The following is a 25,009-nucleotide window of genomic DNA, read 5'->3' as shown; positions in this document are numbered from 1 at the left end:
GGATGTTATTGGTATCAACATATGCCTTTACCCACAAGACCACCGAGACACCAACAAAAATGTAGTTAAATAATGACATATTTAAACGCCAATTCTCTTTGAGCATGTAAAGGACAAAGTTGGCTGGGGCAAAACGAGTAAGAACAAGATAAGGCATATTTGCCTTTTGAATTCTCCAGAAAACTCGCTAATACACATCAGTATCCATCCCTAGACATGAGAAATGTAAAGAAATGAATTAAAATATCTCGGCCAAATGAAAGAGGCTCAGAGAAAATTGGCGGCGGTGCACCAGCGCGGCCGCAGCTTTAAACTGAAACTATAAACAAACAAACATGATATGAAATTAATGAAACTTGAGTAAATAAGACGAAAAACTCCATAAAATATTCTCTATAGTTTCTTCCTGATTTGCTGGAACGTATGCACCCATATTGTCAATAGACTTTTGCCATTTCAGCGGTACCTGGCAACCTTGAGTCAATAAAATCTTCGAAGGCCTGTTTTACACCATTGTAGCAATTAATTTTTTTTTTTATCAAAAAGGTGTTCTACAATTTATTATTCAAAAAGATGTAGTTCTACAATTTTCTTTTCAAAAAGGTGTCGTTCTATAAATTTTTTTTTATTGAATTCTGGGAAAAGTTAGGTTTATAAATCCTAATTTTTACTTCCATAATTGCCGCCAGTAAGATGGAACAGTGGTGTTAGTCGTGGGAGGGGCTACGGGGCGCGAGCAGTAGTCGGGGTTCAAATCCCGCTGCTGGAACTCGCGCCCCCCTTCCCCTTTCACTTCTTTCATCGCCGGACCATTGACCCTGGCGGGTTTTTACTTCGCGTTATCATTTTTCCTCCTACTCCAGTCCCCCTCCTACTCCTAACCCTCCTAATCCTCTAAGACGAAATTAATTAATTAATTAAATAAATAAACAAAAAAATACATTTCGTACGAAATACCTGCGGCTAAAGAAATGCAGCTAGCTTTACTGATTGAGTGTTTACGAATCGATTGATACATGTAAAGCCATTCCGGAATTACCATCTTTGATTGAAGTAACGTGGACGGGACGGCGCTGATGAAGAATTACTTATTATGGCTGCAATAAGGTAGGCAGAGAATAGAATTCTTTACATTTTTGTACCGAAGGTAGAGAATATGCGGTACATCAACCGTTTTCGGCCGAAACCTAAACGCGAAAACGGCTGAGGTGCCGATTGTTTACCTTCGCCATTGTCTTTTATGCTTTACTTGTTTCCACGTACGAGCATTGCGACCATCGCCACTTAATGCGTTTTACACGAACAAATTGACACAAGAGTCTTAATTTTGGGTTTAATGTGAACACCCGGCTATATATACGTATGTATATTGGCAAATATTGGGTTGTCCGCAAAGTTCGTGCCGATTTTAAAGGAAACGGAAAGGTCATTACAATTTTAATCAACCGAGAGTGAATCTCCATCTTTCCTTTAACTTGAAAATATCCTCTTGCCAGAATTGAGCTGGTTTCATGGCAAATAAGTCGAAAATTAAGCTACTATAAATCGGCACGAACTTTCCGGACAACTTTCTCTTCAATCGCTGCATTTGTCCAATGTTAAAAATCCTGTTGATGTTTTATATTGTGTTTGTGTAATCAATTGTTGGAGTTACTGGGCTTCATGTTTGGTTGGGGATTCTAGATTGATTAGTGTAATTGTGGTGTGGGCATTTGTGTATCACTCTTTTCTCTTTTGTACTCCTTGTCCTTCATCTGGAGTCAGTGAGGGACTACTGGCATCGACCACGTTCGAATGGTGCTCTTTACATCCCCCCCCCCCACTAAAGAACAAAAATAAAAATAGGACTGCAGCTGGAAGTGCTCAGGTGTCACTAGGAGAAAATGGAGACCTTATTAAATATGCAGTGACCCCGAAATCTATGTCCTCTTAAGGGGTTTTTGCCTAATAAAAAAAATCATTGTAAATGTAGTGTTAGAGGGAAGAATAATTTGGTTAGGGGATATATTGGGAGCACTATTGATTTTCAAAGGAGATATAGGTTCCACATGAGCTCATTTTCGAATGCCAAGTACTCCAATTCTACTGCATTGGCATATTATATTCATGATTTGAAGAGCAGGAATACGAGCTATACTATTGAATGGTTAGGCCTATCCAAAGCCCCACACACACGTTAATGCTAATGTAGATTATGTTTAAGGGAATCGTACTTGATTGGACAAACACCTTATGTGCTCCCTTTTTGTAATAGGTTTTTCTCAACATTCTTGAGTAGTTATAAAATTAAAATCAGATGCTTCAGAGGCCCACCTGAGCTGTGATCTTGAATTGAATCTGTAGCAAATTTTCTTTTATCTAAATTTAATTATTGACCTTTGAAATGGACAAGTCTTCACTTGAATCCACTGAATTCTTCTTTTGTCTGTTTATGCAATTGAACAATAACCAGAACTGTGAAGCCTTTCTAAGTTTTCTCCTGGATTCGGCATTCACAATGTGAAGCAATTGTAGGGATGGGCTTGGATGGACTCTGTTCTCGTTTCCTTACACTTTATTTTAGTTCCATTGCCTTAAATTTTTAGTGGTGTATATTATTCATTCCATGTATTTTTCTTTGTGTTACCCTTTATTCGTGCATATGTGTATACTGTTAGCTTTTACCATTTGGAGCCCCTGTTGTTTTGACCAGAGGACACCTCCTCAGCTATATTTTGAGGTTTAGTTCAGTAGAAAAAGTCACATCAAAATAGGGGAGGCCTAAAGATGGGTGGTAAGGCAGGTGTTCATTTTAAAATAAAGTATTCTTTTCTTAGGCTTAAATGTCAAATAGGGGAGTAAGGCTCCAAGCAATAGTTGTATATTGCGTTTCCCTTTCTTTTTAATTAGGCTAGTTCATTAATGCTTCAGATATGTACATGTAAATTTATTGGGGCAGGAATATAATCATATTTGGCTGTATCTCTATGGGCAGACCTGAAGGCATGTAGTAAGGCTGTCGAAAGAAGGTACTGGTTAAAAGTGCTTATATGCTAAATTTACTTTTTAAATTTCAGAGTTATTTTATTTGTAAATCAAATTTACAGTAACGGGATGTAGGTAATTTTAACTTGTGTATATCTGATATGCTTTAGATCTAGATTAGCAACAGTCAGTGCTACTATCACCAACTGAAAATCCAGGTTAGCCTAGTAACTGATGGTTTTGGGGGTCTTGTTGTTTGTCACTCTTGGTGAGTCCTTGACAGTATACAACTAAGCTATTACTGTACATATATATTCATTTGTTATGTCACATGCTAAAAGAAACAGGCTCATTGCTGGTTCCACTCCAGTACCCTGTGTGGGGCATCGACCTTGGGAAAATGTAGACCTTATTAAATATGCAGGGACCCCGAAATTTATGCCCTCTTAAGGGGTTATTGCTTAATAATTTTTTTAAAAATCTCTGTAAATGTAGTGTTAGAGGGAAGAATAATGTGATTAGGGGATATATTGGGAGCACTATTGATTTTCAAAGGAGATATAGGTTCCACATGAGCTCATTTTCGAATGCCAAATACTCCAATTCTACTGCATTGGCATATTATATTCATGATTTGAAGAGGAGGAATATGAGCTACATTCTTGAGTAGTTATAAAATTAAAATCAGATGCTTCAGAGGCCCACCTGAGCTGTGATCTTCAATTGAATCTGTAGCAAATTTTCTTTCATCTAAATTTAATTATTGACCTTTGAAATGGACAAGTCTTCACTTGAATCCACTGAATTCTTCTTTTGTCTGTTTATGCAATTGAACAATAACCAGAACTGTGAAGCCTTTCTAAGTTTTCTCCTGGATTCGGCATTCACAATGTGAAGCAATTGTAGGGATGGACTCTGTTCTCGTTTCCTTACACTTTATTTTTATATATTATTTTAGTTCCATTGCCTTAAATTTTTAGTGATGTATATTATTCATTCCATGTATTTTTCTTTGTTCGACTTGTGTTACCCTTTTAGCTTTTATTCGTGCATATGTGTATACTGTTAGCTTTTACCATTTGGGGCCCTGTTGCTTTGACCAGAGGACACCTCCTCAGCTACATTTTGGTGTAAATAGTTTGAGGTTTAGTTCAGTAGAAAAAGGGTTTATTTTTGGTAAATCAAATTTATATTAATGGGATGTAGGTAGATATGCTTTTACAATTACTGTTGTAGTGAATAATTATTGATAGATGTAGATTAGCAACAGTCAGTGCTACTATCACCAACTGAAAATCCAGGTTAGCCTAGTAACTGATGGTTTTGGGGGTCTTGTTGTTTGTCACTCTTGGTGAGTCCTTGACAGTATACAACTAAGCTATTACTGTACACATATATTCATTTGTTATGTCACATGCTAAAAGAAACAGGCGTCTGTGAAGTGCAGGCTCCACTCCAGTACCCGGTTATGTGATAGAGAAGTTTGCTTCCCAACCACATGGTTCTGGTTTCAGTCCCAATGCAGATATATGTGCGTCTGTGTTGGTGTTTACATCCTCATGAAAGACACAAAATGAGTAGCAGGCTATTCTGGTAAGAAAGCTTAGCAAGAGCCTATGTATACATTTTAATGAAAATATATTTCGTTTTCGCCAGATTAGATTTGTTTCATTAAATTACCAAATTTCTCGTCAAAGGTTAAATCCACATTTTCCTATCCTGCCCCAACCCCAACATAGAATACTTTCTTCCTTGTATTTTCAATCAATAAAATCCACGTCTATCTCTCAGTTTCAAAGTTGTCGCAGTGTTTCTGTCATGTGCTGTGAAAAAGGGGTAAGTGATACGAGGGATCATACAGCACTGCTTCATACAAACCTATACAACCCATGGGCCTGCAGATGACATGGAAAGGTAGGCACACTCTTATATAAATATATATACACACACACATATGTTTAAGTGTCGTTACTACATACATTACTTGATTCATAATATAAACACATACATTACTCGATTCATATATACAGACATTCCTTGATTCATAATATATACACACATTACTCGATTCATAATATATATACACACAAGCACATACAGACATTACTTGATTCATAATATATATACACAAGTACATACATACATTACTAGCTTCATAACATATACACATACCTTACTCGATTCATATATACATACACATACAATACTCGATCCACAATATACACACACACATACATACATAACTAGTTTCATATATACACACACACTACTCGATGCATAACATATACACACATTACTCGATTCATATCTATACACACACATACAGACTTGACTCATAATATATACAATGTTTAAGTGCCGTTACCACATATTTAGTTTCTATATAATATATACATACACACATTACTCGAATCATAAATATATACACACATTACTTGATTCATAATATATACACATACCTTATATACACACACACACTATTAGATTCACAATATATATATACACACACAAGCACATCCAGACATTACTTGATTCATAATATATACACACACTACTCGATTCATAACATATACACACATTACTCGATTCATGATACATACACATACATACATACATACATTACTAGTTTCATAAATACACACAAGCACATACAGACATTACTTGATTCGCAATATATACACTGAAGCACATTACATACACATACATTACTAGATTCAGATATACACACACACACATTACTCGATTCATAAATATACACACATACATTACTAGATTCATAACATAGACACAAGCGCATACATTAGTTGATTCATAATATATATACACACATACAATACTCGATCCACAATATTAGATTCACAATATATATATACACACACTACTCGATGCATAACATATACACACATTACTTGATTCATGATATACACACATTACTAGTTTCATATATACACACAAGCACCTACATACATTACTCGACTGTCCCTTCGAAACGCGGAGTAGACGGGACAACTGATGAAGGGAAATTTATATGTCGTCTCTCTGTTTTCTTTCGTTGTTCAATAAAAAAGTTTGTTACTTTGTTGTGATGTCCTGTACCCATGTATGGATATGTGCATATATTATTATATGATGGAACGCCATGCATCTTTCTCCAAGTAAGTTTTATCATAATAATTACTTTCCTGTCTATCTATCTCTCTTGTTCTTTGGTTTCTATATATACAATATTTAAATATGATTACTTACTGTTAGTAAGTGGAATATGTAGAAAGTAATCATACCTAGTCATTGTAGAAACTAAATTACAATACTTAAATGTTCTAGAAAGTAATCATACCTAGTCATTGTAGAAACTAAATTACAATACTTAAATATTCTAGAAAGTAATCATACTTAGTCATTGTAGAAACTAAATTACAATACTTTAATGATCTAGAAAGTAATCATACTTAGACATTGTAGAAAGTAATCATACCTAGCCATTGTAGAAACTAAATTACAATACTTAAATGATCTAGAAAGTAATCATACTTAGACATTGTAGAAACTAAATTACAATACTTAAATGTTCTAGAAAGTAATCATACCTAGTCATTGTAGAAACTAAATTACAATACTTAAATATTCTAGAAAGTAATCATACTTAGTCATTGTAGAAACTAAATTACAATACTTAAATGATCTAGAAAGTAATCATACTTAGACATTGTAGAAAGTAATCATACCTAGTCATTGTAGAAACTAAATTACAATACTTAAATGATCTAGAAAGTAATCATACTTAGACATTGTAGAAACTAAATTACAATACTTAAATGTTCTAGAAAGTAATCATACTTAGACATTGTAGAAAGTAATCATACCTAGTCATTGTAGAAACTAAATTACAATACTTAAATGTTCTAGAAAGTAATCATACTTAATCGTTGTAGAAACTAAATTACAATACTTAAATGTTCTAGAAAGTAATCATACTTAGACATTGTAGAAACTAAATTACAATACTTAAATGATCTAGAAAGTAATCATACTTAGACATTGTAGAAACTAAATTACAATACTTAAATGATCTAGAAAGTAATCATACTTAGACATTGTAGAAAGTAATCATACTTAGTCGTAGTAGAAACTAAATTACAATACTTAAATGATCTAGAAAGTAATCATACCTAGCCATTGTAGAAACTAAATTACAATACTTAAATATTCTAGAAAGTAATCATACTTAGTCATTGTAGAAACTAAATTACAATACTTAAATGATCTAGAAAGTAATCATACTTAGTCATTGTAGAAACTAAATTACAATACTTAAATGATCTAGAAAGTAATCATACTTAGACATTGTAGAAAGTAATCATACCTAGTCATTGTAGAAACTAAATTACAATACTTAAATGATCTAGAAAGTAATCATACCTAGCCATTGTAGAAACTAAATTACAATACTTAAATGTTCTAGAAAGTAATCATACTTAGACATTGTAGAAAGTAATCATACCTAGTCATTGTAGAAACTAAATTACAATACTTAAATGATCTAGAAAGTAATCATACCTAGCCATTGTAGAAACTAAATTACAATACTTAAATGATCTAGAAAGTAATCATACTTAGACATTGTAGAAAGTAATCATACCTAGCCATTGTAGAAACTAAATTACAATACTTAAATGTTCTAGAAAGTAATCATACCTAGTCATTGTAGAAACTAAATTACAATACTTAAATGATCTAGAAAGTAATCATACTTAGACATTGTAGAAAGTAATCATACCTAGTCATTGTAGAAACTAAATTACAATACTTAAATGATCTAGAAAGTAATCATACTTAGACATTGTAGAAAGTAATCATACCTAGTCATTGTAGAAACTAAATTACAATACTTAAATGATCTAGAAAGTATTCATACTTAGACATTGTAGAAAGTAATCATACCTAGTCATTGTAGAAACTAAATTATAATACTTAAATGTTCTAGAAAGTAATCATACTTAGTCGTAGTAGAAACTAAATTACAATACTTAAATGTTCTAGAAAGTAATCATACTTAGACATTGTAGAAACTAAATTACAATACTTAAATGATCTAGAAAGTAATCATACTTAGACATTGTAGAAAGTAATCATACCTAGTCATTGCAGAAACTAAATTACAATACTTAAATGATCTACAAAGTAATCATACCTAGCCATTGTAGAAACTAAATTACAATACTTAAATGTTCTAGAAAGTAATCATACCTAGTCATTGTAGAAACTAATTTAAAATACTTAAATGATCTAGAAAGTAATCATACTTAGACATTGTAGAAAGTAATCATACCTAGTCATTGTAGAAACTAAATTACAATACTTAAATGATCTAGAAAGTAATCATACCTAGCCATTGTAGAAACTAAATTACAATACTTAAATGTTCTAGAAAGTAATCATACTTAGACATTGTAGAAAGTAATCATACCTAGTCATTGTAGAAACTAAATTACAATACTTAAATGATCTAGAAAGTAATCATACTTAGACATTGTAGAAAGTAATCATACCTAGTCATTGTAGAAACTAAATTATAATACTTAAATGTTCTAGAAAGTAATCATACTTAGTCGTAGTAGAAACTAAATTACAATACTTAAATGTTCTAGAAAGTAATCATACTTAGACATTGTAGAAACTAAATTACAATACTTAAATGATCTAGAAAGTAATCATACTTAGACATTGTAGAAAGTAATCATACCTAGTCATTGCAGAAACTAAATTACAATACTTAAATGATCTACAAAGTAATCATACCTAGCCATTGTAGAAACTAAATTACAATACTTAAATGTTCTAGAAAGTAATCATACCTAGTCATTGTAGAAACTAATTTAAAATACTTAAATGATCTAGAAAGTAATCATACTTAGACATTGTAGAAAGTAATCATACCTAGTCATTGTAGAAACTAAATTACAATACTTAAATGATCTAGAAAGTAATCATACCTAGCCATTGTAGAAACTAAATTACAATACTTAAATGTTCTAGAAAGTAATCATACTTAGACATTGTAGAAAGTAATCATACCTAGTCATTGTAGAAACTAAATTACAATACTTAAATGATCTAGAAAGTAATCATACTTAGACATTGTAGAAAGTAATCATACCTAGTCATTGTAGAAACTAAATTACAATACTTAAATGTTCTAGAAAGTAATCATACTTAGTCGTAGTAGAAACTAAATTACAATACTTAAATGTTAGATTCACAATATATATATACACACACTACTCGATGCATAACATATACACACATTACTTGATTCATGATATACACACATTACTAGTTTCATATATACACACAAGCACCTACATACATTACTCGACTGTCCCTTCGAAACGCGGAGTAGACGGGACAACTGATGAAGGGAAATTTATATGTCGTCTCTCTGTTTTCTTTCGTTGTTCAATAAAAAAGTTTGTTACTTTGTTGTGATGTCCTGTACCCATGTATGGATATGTGCATATATTATTATATGATGGAACGCCATGCATCTTTCTCCAAGTAAGTTTTATCATAATAATTACTTTCCTGTCTATCTATCTCTCTTGTTCTTTGGTTTCTATATATACAATATTTAAATATGATTACTTACTGTTAGTAAGTGGAATATGTAGAAAGTAATCATACCTAGTCATTGTAGAAACTAAATTACAATACTTAAATGTTCTAGAAAGTAATCATACCTAGTCATTGTAGAAACTAAATTACAATACTTAAATATTCTAGAAAGTAATCATACTTAGTCATTGTAGAAACTAAATTACAATACTTTAATGATCTAGAAAGTAATCATACTTAGACATTGTAGAAAGTAATCATACCTAGCCATTGTAGAAACTAAATTACAATACTTAAATGATCTAGAAAGTAATCATACTTAGACATTGTAGAAACTAAATTACAATACTTAAATGTTCTAGAAAGTAATCATACCTAGTCATTGTAGAAACTAAATTACAATACTTAAATATTCTAGAAAGTAATCATACTTAGTCATTGTAGAAACTAAATTACAATACTTAAATGATCTAGAAAGTAATCATACTTAGACATTGTAGAAAGTAATCATACCTAGTCATTGTAGAAACTAAATTACAATACTTAAATGATCTAGAAAGTAATCATACTTAGACATTGTAGAAACTAAATTACAATACTTAAATGTTCTAGAAAGTAATCATACTTAGACATTGTAGAAAGTAATCATACCTAGTCATTGTAGAAACTAAATTACAATACTTAAATGTTCTAGAAAGTAATCATACTTAATCGTTGTAGAAACTAAATTACAATACTTAAATGTTCTAGAAAGTAATCATACTTAGACATTGTAGAAACTAAATTACAATACTTAAATGATCTAGAAAGTAATCATACTTAGACATTGTAGAAACTAAATTACAATACTTAAATGATCTAGAAAGTAATCATACTTAGACATTGTAGAAAGTAATCATACTTAGTCGTAGTAGAAACTAAATTACAATACTTAAATGATCTAGAAAGTAATCATACCTAGCCATTGTAGAAACTAAATTACAATACTTAAATATTCTAGAAAGTAATCATACTTAGTCATTGTAGAAACTAAATTACAATACTTAAATGATCTAGAAAGTAATCATACTTAGTCATTGTAGAAACTAAATTACAATACTTAAATGATCTAGAAAGTAATCATACTTAGACATTGTAGAAAGTAATCATACCTAGTCATTGTAGAAACTAAATTACAATACTTAAATGATCTAGAAAGTAATCATACCTAGCCATTGTAGAAACTAAATTACAATACTTAAATGTTCTAGAAAGTAATCATACTTAGACATTGTAGAAAGTAATCATACCTAGTCATTGTAGAAACTAAATTACAATACTTAAATGATCTAGAAAGTAATCATACCTAGCCATTGTAGAAACTAAATTACAATACTTAAATGATCTAGAAAGTAATCATACTTAGACATTGTAGAAAGTAATCATACCTAGCCATTGTAGAAACTAAATTACAATACTTAAATGTTCTAGAAAGTAATCATACCTAGTCATTGTAGAAACTAAATTACAATACTTAAATGATCTAGAAAGTAATCATACTTAGACATTGTAGAAAGTAATCATACCTAGTCATTGTAGAAACTAAATTACAATACTTAAATGATCTAGAAAGTAATCATACTTAGACATTGTAGAAAGTAATCATACCTAGTCATTGTAGAAACTAAATTACAATACTTAAATGATCTAGAAAGTATTCATACTTAGACATTGTAGAAAGTAATCATACCTAGTCATTGTAGAAACTAAATTATAATACTTAAATGTTCTAGAAAGTAATCATACTTAGTCGTAGTAGAAACTAAATTACAATACTTAAATGTTCTAGAAAGTAATCATACTTAGACATTGTAGAAACTAAATTACAATACTTAAATGATCTAGAAAGTAATCATACTTAGACATTGTAGAAAGTAATCATACCTAGTCATTGCAGAAACTAAATTACAATACTTAAATGATCTACAAAGTAATCATACCTAGCCATTGTAGAAACTAAATTACAATACTTAAATGTTCTAGAAAGTAATCATACCTAGTCATTGTAGAAACTAATTTAAAATACTTAAATGATCTAGAAAGTAATCATACTTAGACATTGTAGAAAGTAATCATACCTAGTCATTGTAGAAACTAAATTACAATACTTAAATGATCTAGAAAGTAATCATACCTAGCCATTGTAGAAACTAAATTACAATACTTAAATGTTCTAGAAAGTAATCATACTTAGACATTGTAGAAAGTAATCATACCTAGTCATTGTAGAAACTAAATTACAATACTTAAATGATCTAGAAAGTAATCATACTTAGACATTGTAGAAAGTAATCATACCTAGTCATTGTAGAAACTAAATTATAATACTTAAATGTTCTAGAAAGTAATCATACTTAGTCGTAGTAGAAACTAAATTACAATACTTAAATGTTCTAGAAAGTAATCATACTTAGACATTGTAGAAACTAAATTACAATACTTAAATGATCTAGAAAGTAATCATACTTAGACATTGTAGAAAGTAATCATACCTAGTCATTGCAGAAACTAAATTACAATACTTAAATGATCTACAAAGTAATCATACCTAGCCATTGTAGAAACTAAATTACAATACTTAAATGTTCTAGAAAGTAATCATACCTAGTCATTGTAGAAACTAATTTAAAATACTTAAATGATCTAGAAAGTAATCATACTTAGACATTGTAGAAAGTAATCATACCTAGTCATTGTAGAAACTAAATTACAATACTTAAATGATCTAGAAAGTAATCATACCTAGCCATTGTAGAAACTAAATTACAATACTTAAATGTTCTAGAAAGTAATCATACTTAGACATTGTAGAAAGTAATCATACCTAGTCATTGTAGAAACTAAATTACAATACTTAAATGATCTAGAAAGTAATCATACTTAGACATTGTAGAAAGTAATCATACCTAGTCATTGTAGAAACTAAATTACAATACTTAAATGTTCTAGAAAGTAATCATACTTAGTCGTAGTAGAAACTAAATTACAATACTTAAATGTTCTAGAAAGTAATCATACCTAGCCATTGTAGAAACTAAATTACAATACTTAAATGTTCTAGAAAGTAATCATACCTAGTCATTGTAGAAACTAAATTACAATACTTAAATGATCTAGAAAGTAATCATACTTAGACATTGTAGAAAGTAATCATACCTAGTCATTGTAGAAACTAAATTACAATACTTAAATGATCTAGAAAGTAATCATACTTAGACATTGTAGAAAGTAATCATACCTAGTCATTGTAGAAACTAAATTACAATACTTAAATGTTCTAGAAAGTAATCATACCTAGTCATTGTAGAAACTAAATTACAATACTTAAATGATCTAGAAAGTAATCATACTTAGACATTGTAGAAACTAAATTACAATACTTAAATGTTCTAGAAAGTAATCATACTTAGACATTGTAGAAAGTAATCATACCTAGTCATTGTAGAAACTAAATTACAATACTTAAATGATCTAGAAAGTAATCATACTTAGACATTGTAGAAAGTAATCATACCTAGCCATTATAGAAACTAAATTACAATACTTAAATGTTCTAGAAAGTAATCATACTTAGACATTGTAGAAAGTAATCATACCTAGTCATTGTAGAAACTAAATTACAATACTTAAATGTTCTAGAAAGTAATCATACTTAGACATTGTAGAAAGTAATCATACCTAGTCATTGCAGAAACTAAATTACAATACTTAAATGATCTACAAAGTAATCATACCTAGCCATTGTAGAAACTAAATTACAATACTTAAATGTTCTAGAAAGTAATCATACCTAGTCATTGTAGAAACTAATTTAAAATACTTAAATGATCTAGAAAGTAATCATACTTAGACATTGTAGAAAGTAATCATACCTAGTCATTGTAGAAACTAAATTACAATACTTAAATGATCTAGAAAGTAATCATACCTAGCCATTGTAGAAACTAAATTACAATACTTAAATGTTCTAGAAAGTAATCATACTTAGTCATTGTAGAAACTAATTTAAAATACTTAAATGTTCTAGAAAGTAATCATACCTAGTCATTGTAGAAACTAATTTAAAATACTTAAATGATCTAGAAAGTAATCATACTTAGACATTGTAGAAAGTAATCATACCTAGTCATTGTAGAAACTAAATTACAATACTTAAATGATCTAGAAAGTAATCATACCTAGCCATTGTAGAAACTAAATTACAATACTTAAATGTTCTAGAAAGTAATCATACTTAGACATTGTAGAAAGTAATCATACCTAGTCATTGTAGAAACTAAATTACAATACTTAAATGATCTAGAAAGTAATCATACTTAGACATTGTAGAAAGTAATCATACCTAGTCATTGTAGAAACTAAATTACAATACTTAAATGTTCTAGAAAGTAATCATACTTAGTCGTAGTAGAAACTAAATTACAATACTTAAATGTTCTAGAAAGTAATCATACCTAGCCATTGTAGAAACTAAATTACAATAATTAAATGTTCTAGAAAGTAATCATACTTAGACATTGTAGAAAGTAATCATACCTAGTCAATGTAGAAACTAAATTACAATACTTAAATGATCTAGAAAGTAATCATACTTAGACATTGTAGAAAGTAATCATACCTAGTCATTGTAGAAACTAAATTACAATACTTAAATGATCTAGAAAGTAATCATACCTAGTCATTGTAGAAACTAAATTACAATACTTAAATGTTCTAGAAAGTAATCATACTTAGTCGTAGTAGAAACTAAATTACAATACTTAAATGTTCTAGAAAGTAATCATACCTAGCCATTGTAGAAACTAAATTACAATACTTAAATGTTCTAGAAAGTAATCATACTTAGACATTGTAGAAAGTAATCATACCTAGTCATTGTAGAAACTAAATTACAATACTTAAATGTTCTAGAAAGTAATCATACCTAGTCATTGTAGAAACTAAATTACAATACTTAAATGATCTAGAAAGTAATCATACTTAGACATCGTAGAAACTAAATTACAATACTTAAATGTTCTAGAAAGTAATCATACTTAGACATTGTAGAAAGTAATCATACCTAGTCATTGTAGAAACTAAATTACAATACTTAAATGATCTAGAAAGTAATCATACTTAGACATTGTAGAAAGTAATCATACCTAGCCATTATAGAAACTAAATTACAATACTTAAATGTTCTAGAAAGTAATCATACTTAGACATTGTAGAAAGTAATCATACCTAGTCATTGTAGAAACTAAATTACAATACTTAAATGTTCTAGAAAGTAATCATACTTAGACATTGTAGAAAGTAATCATACCTAGTCATTGTAGAAACTAAATTACAATACTTAAATGATCTAGAAAGTATTCATACTTAGACATTGTAGAAAGTAATCATACCTAGTCATTGTAGAAACTAAATTACAATACTTAAATGTTCTAGAAAGTAATCATACTTAGTCGTAGTAGAAACTAAATTACAATACTTAAATGTTCTAGAAAGTAATCATACCTAGTCATTGTAGAAACTAAATTACAATACTTAAATGATCTAGAAAGTAATCATACCTAGCCATTGTAGAAACTAAATTACAATACTTAAATGTTCTAGAAAGTAATCATACTTAGACATTGTAGAAAGTAATCATACCTAGTCATTGTAGAAACTAAATTACAATACTTAAATGATCTAGAAAGTAATCATACCTAGCCATTGTAGAAACTAAATTACAATACTTAAATGATCTAGAAAGTAATCATACTTAGACATTGTAGAAAGTAATCATACCTAGTCATTGTAGAAACTAAATTATAATACTTAAATGTTCTAGAAAGTAATCATACTTAGTCGTAGTAGAAACTAAATTACAATACTTAAATGTTCTAGAAAGTAATCATACTTAGACATTGTAGAAACTAAATTACAATACTTAAATGATCTAGAAAGTAATCATACTTAGACATTGTAGAAAGTAATCATACCTAGTCATTGCAGAAACTAAATTACAATACTTAAATGATCTACAAAGTAATCATACCTAGCCATTGTAGAAACTAAATTACAATACTTAAATGTTCTAGAAAGTAATCATACCTAGTCATTGTAGAAACTAATTTAAAATACTTAAATGATCTAGAAAGTAATCATACCTAGCCATTGTAGAAACTAAATTACAATACTTAAATGTTCTAGAAAGTAATCATACTTAGACATTGTAGAAAGTAATCATACCTAGTCATTGTAGAAACTAAATTACAATACTTAAATGATCTAGAAAGTAATCATACTTAGACATTGTAGAAAGTAATCATACCTAGTCATTGTAGAAACTAAATTACAATACTTAAATGTTCTAGAAAGTAATCATACTTAGTCGTAGTAGAAACTAAATTACAATACTTAAATGTTCTAGAAAGTAATCATACCTAGCCATTGTAGAAACTAAATTACAATACTTAAATGTTCTAGAAAGTAATCATACTTAGACATTGTAGAAAGTAATCATACCTAGTCAATGTAGAAACTAAATTACAATACTTAAATGATCTAGAAAGTAATCATACTTAGACATTGTAGAAAGTAATCATACCTAGTCATTGTAGAAACTAAATTACAATACTTAAATGATCTAGAAAGTAATCATACCTAGCCATTGTAGAAACTAAATTACAATACTTAAATGTTGTAGAAAGTAATCACACCTAGCCATTGTAGAAACTAAATTACAATACTTAAATGTTGTAGAAAGTAATCATACCTAGTCATTGTAGAAACTAAATTACAATACTTAAATGATCTAGAAAGTAATCATACTTAGACATTGTAGAAAGTAATCATACCTAGTCATTGTAGAAACTAAATTACAATACTTAAATGATCTAGAAAGTAATCATACTTAGACATTGTAGAAAGTAATCATACCTAGTCATTGTAGAAACTAAATTACAATACTTAAATGTTCTAGAAAGTAATCATACCTAGTCATTGTAGAAACTAAATTACAATACTTAAATGATCTAGAAAGTAATCATACTTAGACATTGTAGAAACTAAATTACAATACTTAAATGTTCTAGAAAGTAATCATACTTAGACATTGTAGAAAGTAATCATACTTAGACATTGTAGAAAGTAATCATACCTAGCCATTATAGAAACTAAATTACAATACTTAAATGTTCTAGAAAGTAATCATACTTAGACATTGTAGAAAGTAATCATACCTAGTCATTGTAGAAACTAAATTACAATACTTAAATGTTCTAGAAAGTAATCATACTTAGTCGTAGTAGAAACTAAATTACAATACTTAAATGTTCTAGAAAGTAATCATACTTAGACATTGTAGAAACTAAATTACAATACTTAAATGATCTAGAAAGTAATCATACTTAGACATTGTAGAAAGTAATCATACCTAGTCATTGCAGAAACTAAATTACAATACTTAAATGATCTACAAAGTAATCATACCTAGCCATTGTAGAAACTAAATTACAATACTTAAATGTTCTAGAAAGTAATCATACCTAGTCATTGTAGAAACTAAATTACAATACTTAAATGATCTAGAAAGTAATCATACTTAGACATTGTAGAAAGTAATCATACCTAGCCATTGTAGAAACTAAATTACAATACTTAAATGTTCTAGAAAGTAATCATACTTAGACATTGTAGAAACTAAATGTTCTAGAATCTAAATATCATTACTTTGTACATATTTAAGTATGATTACTCAATGTGTATAAATAATAACAAACAATGTTTTTATAACTCTTTATTGACACATTAATATTGTCATCTTCTTATATTCAGAGCCAGGAACTTATGAACTTGAAGCTAACTTCTTTGTCCAGTCCTCCAGCGTAACTGCTTGGATTCTGAAGAAGAAGAATACAGAGAAGAAACAAACCAAGAAGACATCTTGTTTGTATAATTTGTTGGTGAATAAAAAAGTTCAAATAAAAGGAAATACACACAGACATATATGTAATAATAATGAAGTTAATAAAATGATTCACTAGACATTGGTTGTACTGTATTTTATACGTGTGATTGTGCTAGTGTATGTATATATGAAACTAGTAATATATGTGTGTGTATATCTGAACCTAGCAATGTATGTGTGTATATGTTATGAATCAAGTAATGTCTGGATGTGCTTGTGTGTATATATTATGAATCTAGTAATGTATGTATGTGCTTGCGTGTATATATTATGAATTGAGTAATGTGTGTGTGTGTGTATATATGAATCTAGTAATGTATGTGTATATATTTATGATTCGAGTAATGTATGTCAAGTCTGTATGTGTGTGTATATATATGAATCAAGTAATGTCAGGATGTGCTTGTGTGTGTGTATGAATCGAGTAATGTATATATTTATAAATCAAGTGATGTATATATTATGCATCGAGTAATGTCTGCATGTGCTTGTGTGTATATATGAATCTAGTAATGTCTGTATGTGCTTGTGTCTATATATTATGAATCGAGTAATGTGTGTATATATTTATGAGTCGAGTAATGTGTATATATTATGAATCAACTAATGTATGTGTATATATTATGAATGTATGTGTATATATCATGGATCGTGTAATGTGTGTATATATTTATGAATCGAGTAATGTGTATATATGAATCTAGTAACGTATGTGTATATATTATGAATCAACTAATGTGTGTGTATATATGAATCTAGTAATGTATGTGTATATATTGTGAATCGAGTAATGTATGTGCTTGTGTGTATATATTATGAATCAAGGAATGTCTGTATATATGAATCTAGTAATGTATGTGCTTGTGTCTATATATTACGAATCAAGTAATGTCTGTATGTGCTTGTGTGTATATATGATTCGTGTAGTGTGTGTGTATATATGGAACTAGTAATGTATGTATGTGTGTATATATTATGAATCGAGTAATGTGTGTATATATGAATCTAGTAATGTATGTGTATATATTATGAATCAAGTAATGTGTGTATATCTGAATCTAGTAACGTATGTGTATATATTTATGAATCGAGTAATGTGTGTGCATATATTATGAATCGAGTAATGTATGTATGTGCTTGTGTGTGTGTGTATATATGGAACTAGTAATGTGTGTGTGTGTATATATATGAATCGAGTAATGTATGGGTCAAGTAACGTATGTATGTGCTTGTGTGTATATATGAATCGAGTAATGTATGTGTATATATTATGGATCGAGTAATGTATGTATGCACTTGTGTCTATATATTATGAATCGAGTAATGTGTGTATATATTATGAATCGAGTAATGTGTGTATATATTATGAATCAAGTAATGTGTGTATGTGTTTATATATGAATCTAGTAATGTATGTATGTGTGTGTATATATATGAATCGAGTAATGTATGTGTATATATTATGGGTCAAGTAACGTATGTATGTGCTTGTGTATATATATTATGAATCGAGTAATGTGTGTATATCTGAATCTAGTAATGTATGTGTATATATTATGCATCGAGTAATGTCTGCATGTGCTTGTGTGTATATATTATGAATCGAGTAATGTGTGTATATATGAATCTAGTAATGTATGTGTATATATTATGAATCAAGTAATGTATGTGTGTGCTTGTGTGTATATATTATGAATCAAGTAATGTGTGTATATCTGAATCTAGTAACGTATGTGTATATATTTATGAATCGAGTAATGTATATATTATGCATCGAGTAATGTGTGTGTATATATGAATCGAGTAATGTATATATTATGCATCGAGTAATGTGTGTGCATATATTATGAATCGAGTAATGTATGTATGCGCTTGTGTGTATATATTATGAATCTAGTAATGTCTGTATGTGCTTGTGTGTATATATTATGAATCTAGTAATGTCTGTATGTGCTTGTGTGTATATATTATGGATCGAGTAATGTATGTATGCGCTTGTGTCTATATATTATGAATCGGGTAATGTGTGTATATCTGAATCTAGTAATGTATGTGTATATATTATGAATCGAGTAATGTGTGTATGTGTTTATATATGAATCTAGTAATGTATGTATGTGTGTGTATATATATGAATCGAGTAATGTATGTGTATATATTATGGGTCAAGTAACGTATGTATGTGCTTGTGTATATATATTATGAATCGAGTAATGTGTGTATATCTGAATCAAGTAATGTATGTATGTGCTATGAATCTAGTAATGTGTGTGTGTATATATAAATCTAGTAACGTATGTGTATATATTATGAATCGAGTAATGTATGTGTATATATTATGAATCAAGTAATGTGCTTGTGTGTATATTTATGAATCGAGTAATGTGTGTGTTTATATATGAATCTAGTGTGTATATATTACGAGTCAAGTAATGTCTGTATGTGCTTGTGTGTATATATATTGTGAATCTAATAATGTGTGTGTATATATGAATCGAGTAAGGTATATGTTATGAAGCTAGTAACGTATGTATGTGCTTGTGTATATATATATTATGAATCGAGTGATGTCTGCATGTGCTTGTGTGTATATATTATGAATCAAGTAATGTGTGTGTATATATGAATCTAGTAATGTCTGTATGTGCTTGTGTGTATATTTTATGAATCGAGTAATGTGTGTATATATTGTGAATCGAGTAATGTATGTGTATATATTATGAATCGAGTAATGTGTGTATATATGAATCTAGTAACGTATGTGTATATATCATGAATCGAGTAATGTGTGTATATATTATGAATCGAGTAATGTATGCATGTGCTTGTGTGTATGTATATATTATATAGAAACTAAATATGTAGTAACGACACTTAAACATTGTGTATGTTTGTATATATTATGAATCTAGTAGTGACTGCATATGTGTGTGCGTGTGTGTATATATATATAAGAGTGTGCCTACCTTTCCATGTCATCTGCAGGCCCATGGGTTGTATAGGTTTGTATGAAGCAGTGCTGTATGATCCCTCGTATCACTTACCCCTTTTTCACAGCACATGACAGAAACACTGCGACAACTTTGAAACTGAGAGATACACGTGGATTTTATTGATTGAAAAAACAAGGAAGAAAATATTCTATGTTGGGGCAGGATAGGAAAATGTGGATTTTACCTTTGACGAGAAATTTGGTAATTTAATGAAACAAATCTAATCTGGCAAAAACGAAATATATTTTAATTAAAATGTATACATAGGCTCTTGCTAAGCTTTCTGACCAGAATAGCCTGCTACTCATTTTGTGTCTTTCATGAGGATGTAAACACCAACACAGACGCACATATATCTGCAGTGGGACTGAAACCAGAACCGTGTGGTCGGGAAGCAAACTTCTCTATCACATAACCACACCTGTCAATGCTTCAAGAAAACCTTACTGTATTATTATTACTTCAATCATTTGGCTTGTATTCCATACATTAGCCTATCCCAAGGACTCACCAACAGTGACAAACAACAAGACCCCCAAAACCATCAGTTACTAGGCAAACCTAGATTGTCAGTTGGTGATAGTAGCACTGACTGTTGCTAATCTAGATCTAAAGCATATCAGATATACACAATTTAAAATTACCTACATCCCATTAATATAAATTTGACTTACAAAAAACAAACCCTTTTTAATTAATTCTGAAATTTAAAAAGTAAATTTAGCATATAAGCACTTTTAACCAATAACTTTTTTCGACATTTAAGCCTAAGAAAAGAATACTTTATTTTAAAATGAACACCTGCCTTACCACCCATCTTTAGGCCTCCCCTATTTTGATGTGACTTTTTCTACTGAACTAAACCTCAAACTATTTACACCAAAATGTAGCTGAGGAGGTGTCCTCTGGTCAAAGCAACAGGGCCCCAAATGGTAAAAGCTAACAGTATACACATATGCACGAATAAAAGCTAAAAGGGTAACACAAGTCGAACAAAGAAAAATACATGGAATGAATAATATACACCACTAAAAATTTAAGGCAATGGAACTAAAATAATATATAAAAATAAAGTGTAAGGAAACGAGAACAGAGTCCATCCCTACAATTGCTTCACATTGTGAATGCCGAATCCAGGAGAAAACTTAGAAAGGCTTCACAGTTCTGGTTATTGTTCAATTGCATAAACAGACAAAAGTAGAATTCAGAGGATTCAAGTGAAGACTTGTCCATTTCAAAGGTCAATAATTAAATTTAGATGAAAGAAAATTTGCTACAGATTCAATTCAAGATCACAGCTCAGGTGGGCCTCTGAAGCATCTGATTTTAATATTATAACTACTCAAGAATGTTGAGAAAAACCTATTACAAAAAGGGAGCACATAAGAAAATTCATTAAGGTGTGGGGGGCTTTGGATAGGCCTAACCATTCAATAGTATAGCTCGTATTCCTCCTCTTCAAATCATGAATATAATATGCCAATGCAGTAGAATTGGAGTATTTGGCATTCGAAAATGAGCTCATGTGGAACCTATATCTCCTTTTAAAATCAATAGTGCTCCCAATATATCCCCAAATTATTCTCCCCTCTAACACTACATTTACAGTGATTTTTTTTTTAATTAAGCAAAAACCCCTTAAGAGGACATAAATTTCGGGGTCACTGCATATTTAATAAGGTCTACATTTTCTCCTACAGAAGCATTCCTAAGTGCTGAATCGTCAATGCCTGCCCCAGTGACACCTGAGCACTTCCAGCTGCAGTCCTATTTTTATTTTTGTTCTTTAGTGGGGGGGGGGGGATGTAAAGAGCACCATTCGAACGTGGTCGATGCCAGTAGCCCCTCACTGACTCCAGATGAAGGACAAGGAATACAAAAGGGTGATACACAAATGCCCACACCACAATTACACTAATCAGTCTAGAATCCCCAACCAAACATGAAGCCCAGTAACTCCAACAATTGATTACACAAACACAATATAAAACATCAACAGGATTTTTAACATTGGACAAATGCAGCGATTGAAGAGAAAGTTGTCCGGAAAGTTCGTGCCGATTTATAGTAGCTTAATTTTCGACTTATTTGCCATGAAACCAGCTCAATTCTGGCAAGAGGATATTTTCAAGTTAAAGGAAAGATGGAGATTCACTCTCGGTTGATTAAAATTGTAATGACCTTTCCGTTTCCTTTAAAATCGGCACGAACTTTGCGGACAACCCAATATTTGCCAATATACATACGTATATATAGCCGGGTGTTCACATTAAACCCAAAATTAAGACTCTTGTGTCAATTTGTTCGTGTAAAACGCATTAAGTGGCGATGGTCGCAATGCTCGTACGTGGAAACAAGTAAAGCATAAAAGACAATGGCGAAGGTAAACAATCGGCACCTCAGCCGTTTTCGCGTTTAGGTTTCGGCCGAAAACGGTTGATGTACCGCATATTCTCTACCTTCGGTACAAAAATGTAAAGAATTCTATTCTCTGCCTACCTTATTGCAGCCATAATAAGTAATTCTTCATCAGCGCCGTCCCGTCCACGTTACTTCAATCAAAGATGGTAATTCCGGAATGGCTTTACATGTATCAATCGATTCGTAAACACTCAATCAGTAAAGCTAGCTGCATTTCTTTAGCCGCAGGTATTTCGTACGAAATGTATTTTTTTGTTTATTTATTTAATTAATTAATTAATTTCGTCTTAGAGGATTAGGAGGGTTAGGAGTAGGAGGGGGACTGGAGTAGGAGGAAAAATGATAACGCGAAGTAAAAACCCGCCAGGGTCAATGGTCCGGCGATGAAAGAAGTGAAAGGGGAAGGGGGGCGCGAGTTCCAGCAGCGGGATTTGAACCCCGACTACTGCTCGCGCCCCGTAGCCCCTCCCACGACTAACACCACTGTTCCATCTTACTGGCGGCAATTATGGAAGTAAAAATTAGGATTTATAAACCTAACTTTTCCCAGAATTCAATAAAAAAAAATTTATAGAACGACACCTTTTTGAAAAGAAAATTGTAGAACTACATCTTTTTGAATAATAAATTGTAGAACACCTTTTTGATAAAAAAAAAAATTAATTGCTACAATGGTGTAAAACAGGCCTTCGAAGATTTTATTGACTCAAGGTTGCCAGGTACCGCTGAAATGGCAAAAGTCTATTGACAATATGGGTGCATACGTTCCAGCAAATCAGGAAGAAACTATAGAGAATATTTTATGGAGTTTTTCGTCTTATTTACTCAAGTTTCATTAATTTCATATCATGTTTGTTTGTTTATAGTTTCAGTTTAAAGCTGCGGCCGCGCTGGTGCACCGCCGCCAATTTTCTCTGAGCCTCTTTCATTTGGCCGAGATATTTTAATTCATTTCTTTACATTTCTCATGTCTAGGGATGGATACTGATGTGTATTAGCGAGTTTTCTGGAGAATTCAAAAGGCAAATATGCCTTATCTTGTTCTTACTCGTTTTGCCCCAGCCAACTTTGTCCTTTACATGCTCAAAGAGAATTGGCGTTTAAATATGTCATTATTTAACTACATTTTTGTTGGTGTCTCGGTGGTCTTGTGGGTAAAGGCATATGTTGATACCAATAACATCCTGGGCAGGGTTCAATATCACCCAGGGCCTGCGCGAAGAGGTTTTACGAAAATTTTTCACTTTCTTTTTAATCTCACACGGACTGACAAACACACACAATTATATATATATATATATGGAACATAAAACGATTCTATATGTATATATACTCTTTTACTTGTTTCAGTCTTTTTTTGACTGGCCATGCTGGAGCACCGCCTTTAGTCGAGCAAATCGACCCCAGGACTTATTCTATCTGTGTCTTTTGCCGAACCGCTAAGTTACGGGGGACATAAACACACCAGCATCGGTTGTCAAGTGATGTTGGGGGGGGGGGGGACATCAGTTTCCGTCTTCCAAATCCACTCACAATTTTATTATCAATCAGCTGAAATTACAGAGTGACTCAAGGTATGATCGTTTCATGAATTGACACTTAAGAAACTGGCTTCAAATTATGAGGATTACCTTCACATAGTCTGGTTAAAATAATAATTTCGTCCAATCAATAATTTAAATTATTGATTGGACGAAATTTTAGATTTAAGTATCTTGTCTTACTCATTTTGCCCCAACCAAGTTTGTCCTTTACATGCTCAAAGTATATATATATATATATATATATATATATATATATATATAATTTACATATGTATGTGTGTATTTATATATTATATATATATGTATGCATGTATAGACATACGTACATACAAGACCGGAAGTAAAAGAAAATGTTTTTTAAACAATGGTTTACCGTTTGAAAATTTTTTAAATCTAAATTTTAACATTGAGTAATGAGAGTGGTCTCCCTTGACACTAAAAAACGAAAATGTTACAAGGTTCATAAATTGTGCTAGAAATAAGCCTCAAATCAC

At 30.5% G+C, this 25,009-nt stretch overlaps 4 long non-coding RNA genes across 4 annotated transcripts; 1 reads left to right on the top strand and 3 right to left on the bottom strand.

Annotated features, from left to right (window-relative positions):
* On the top strand, window positions 1-17,634 carry LOC149130215 (uncharacterized). The gene is made up of 3 exons (XR_016239210.1): window positions 1-1,107; window positions 4,756-4,878; window positions 17,425-17,634. It is a non-coding gene; the product is annotated as an uncharacterized LOC149130215 (long non-coding RNA).
* LOC149130217 (uncharacterized) lies at window positions 7,475-8,778 on the bottom strand. The gene is made up of 3 exons (XR_016239214.1): window positions 8,708-8,778; window positions 8,100-8,211; window positions 7,475-7,603 (listed from the first exon to the last, which is right to left on the bottom strand). It is a non-coding gene; the product is annotated as an uncharacterized LOC149130217 (long non-coding RNA).
* On the bottom strand, window positions 10,875-12,178 carry LOC149130216 (uncharacterized). Its single transcript, XR_016239213.1, has 3 exons — window positions 12,108-12,178; window positions 11,500-11,611; window positions 10,875-11,003 (listed from the first exon to the last, which is right to left on the bottom strand). It is a non-coding gene; the product is annotated as an uncharacterized LOC149130216 (long non-coding RNA).
* LOC149130214 (uncharacterized) lies at window positions 17,063-24,408 on the bottom strand. The gene is made up of 3 exons (XR_016239211.1): window positions 23,050-24,408; window positions 17,218-20,646; window positions 17,063-17,135 (listed from the first exon to the last, which is right to left on the bottom strand). It is a non-coding gene; the product is annotated as an uncharacterized LOC149130214 (long non-coding RNA).
* Window positions 24,409-25,009: the final 601 nt, after the last annotated feature.

The sequence above is a fragment of the Octopus bimaculoides genome, chromosome 30 (assembly GCF_046866305.1).
Source record: "Octopus bimaculoides isolate indiv1 chromosome 30, ASM4686630v1, whole genome shotgun sequence".
NCBI lineage: Eukaryota > Metazoa > Mollusca > Cephalopoda > Octopoda > Octopodidae > Octopus > Octopus bimaculoides.
The sequence above is the reverse complement of the archived record's forward strand: the minus strand, read 5'-3'. Positions and strand labels throughout refer to the sequence as shown.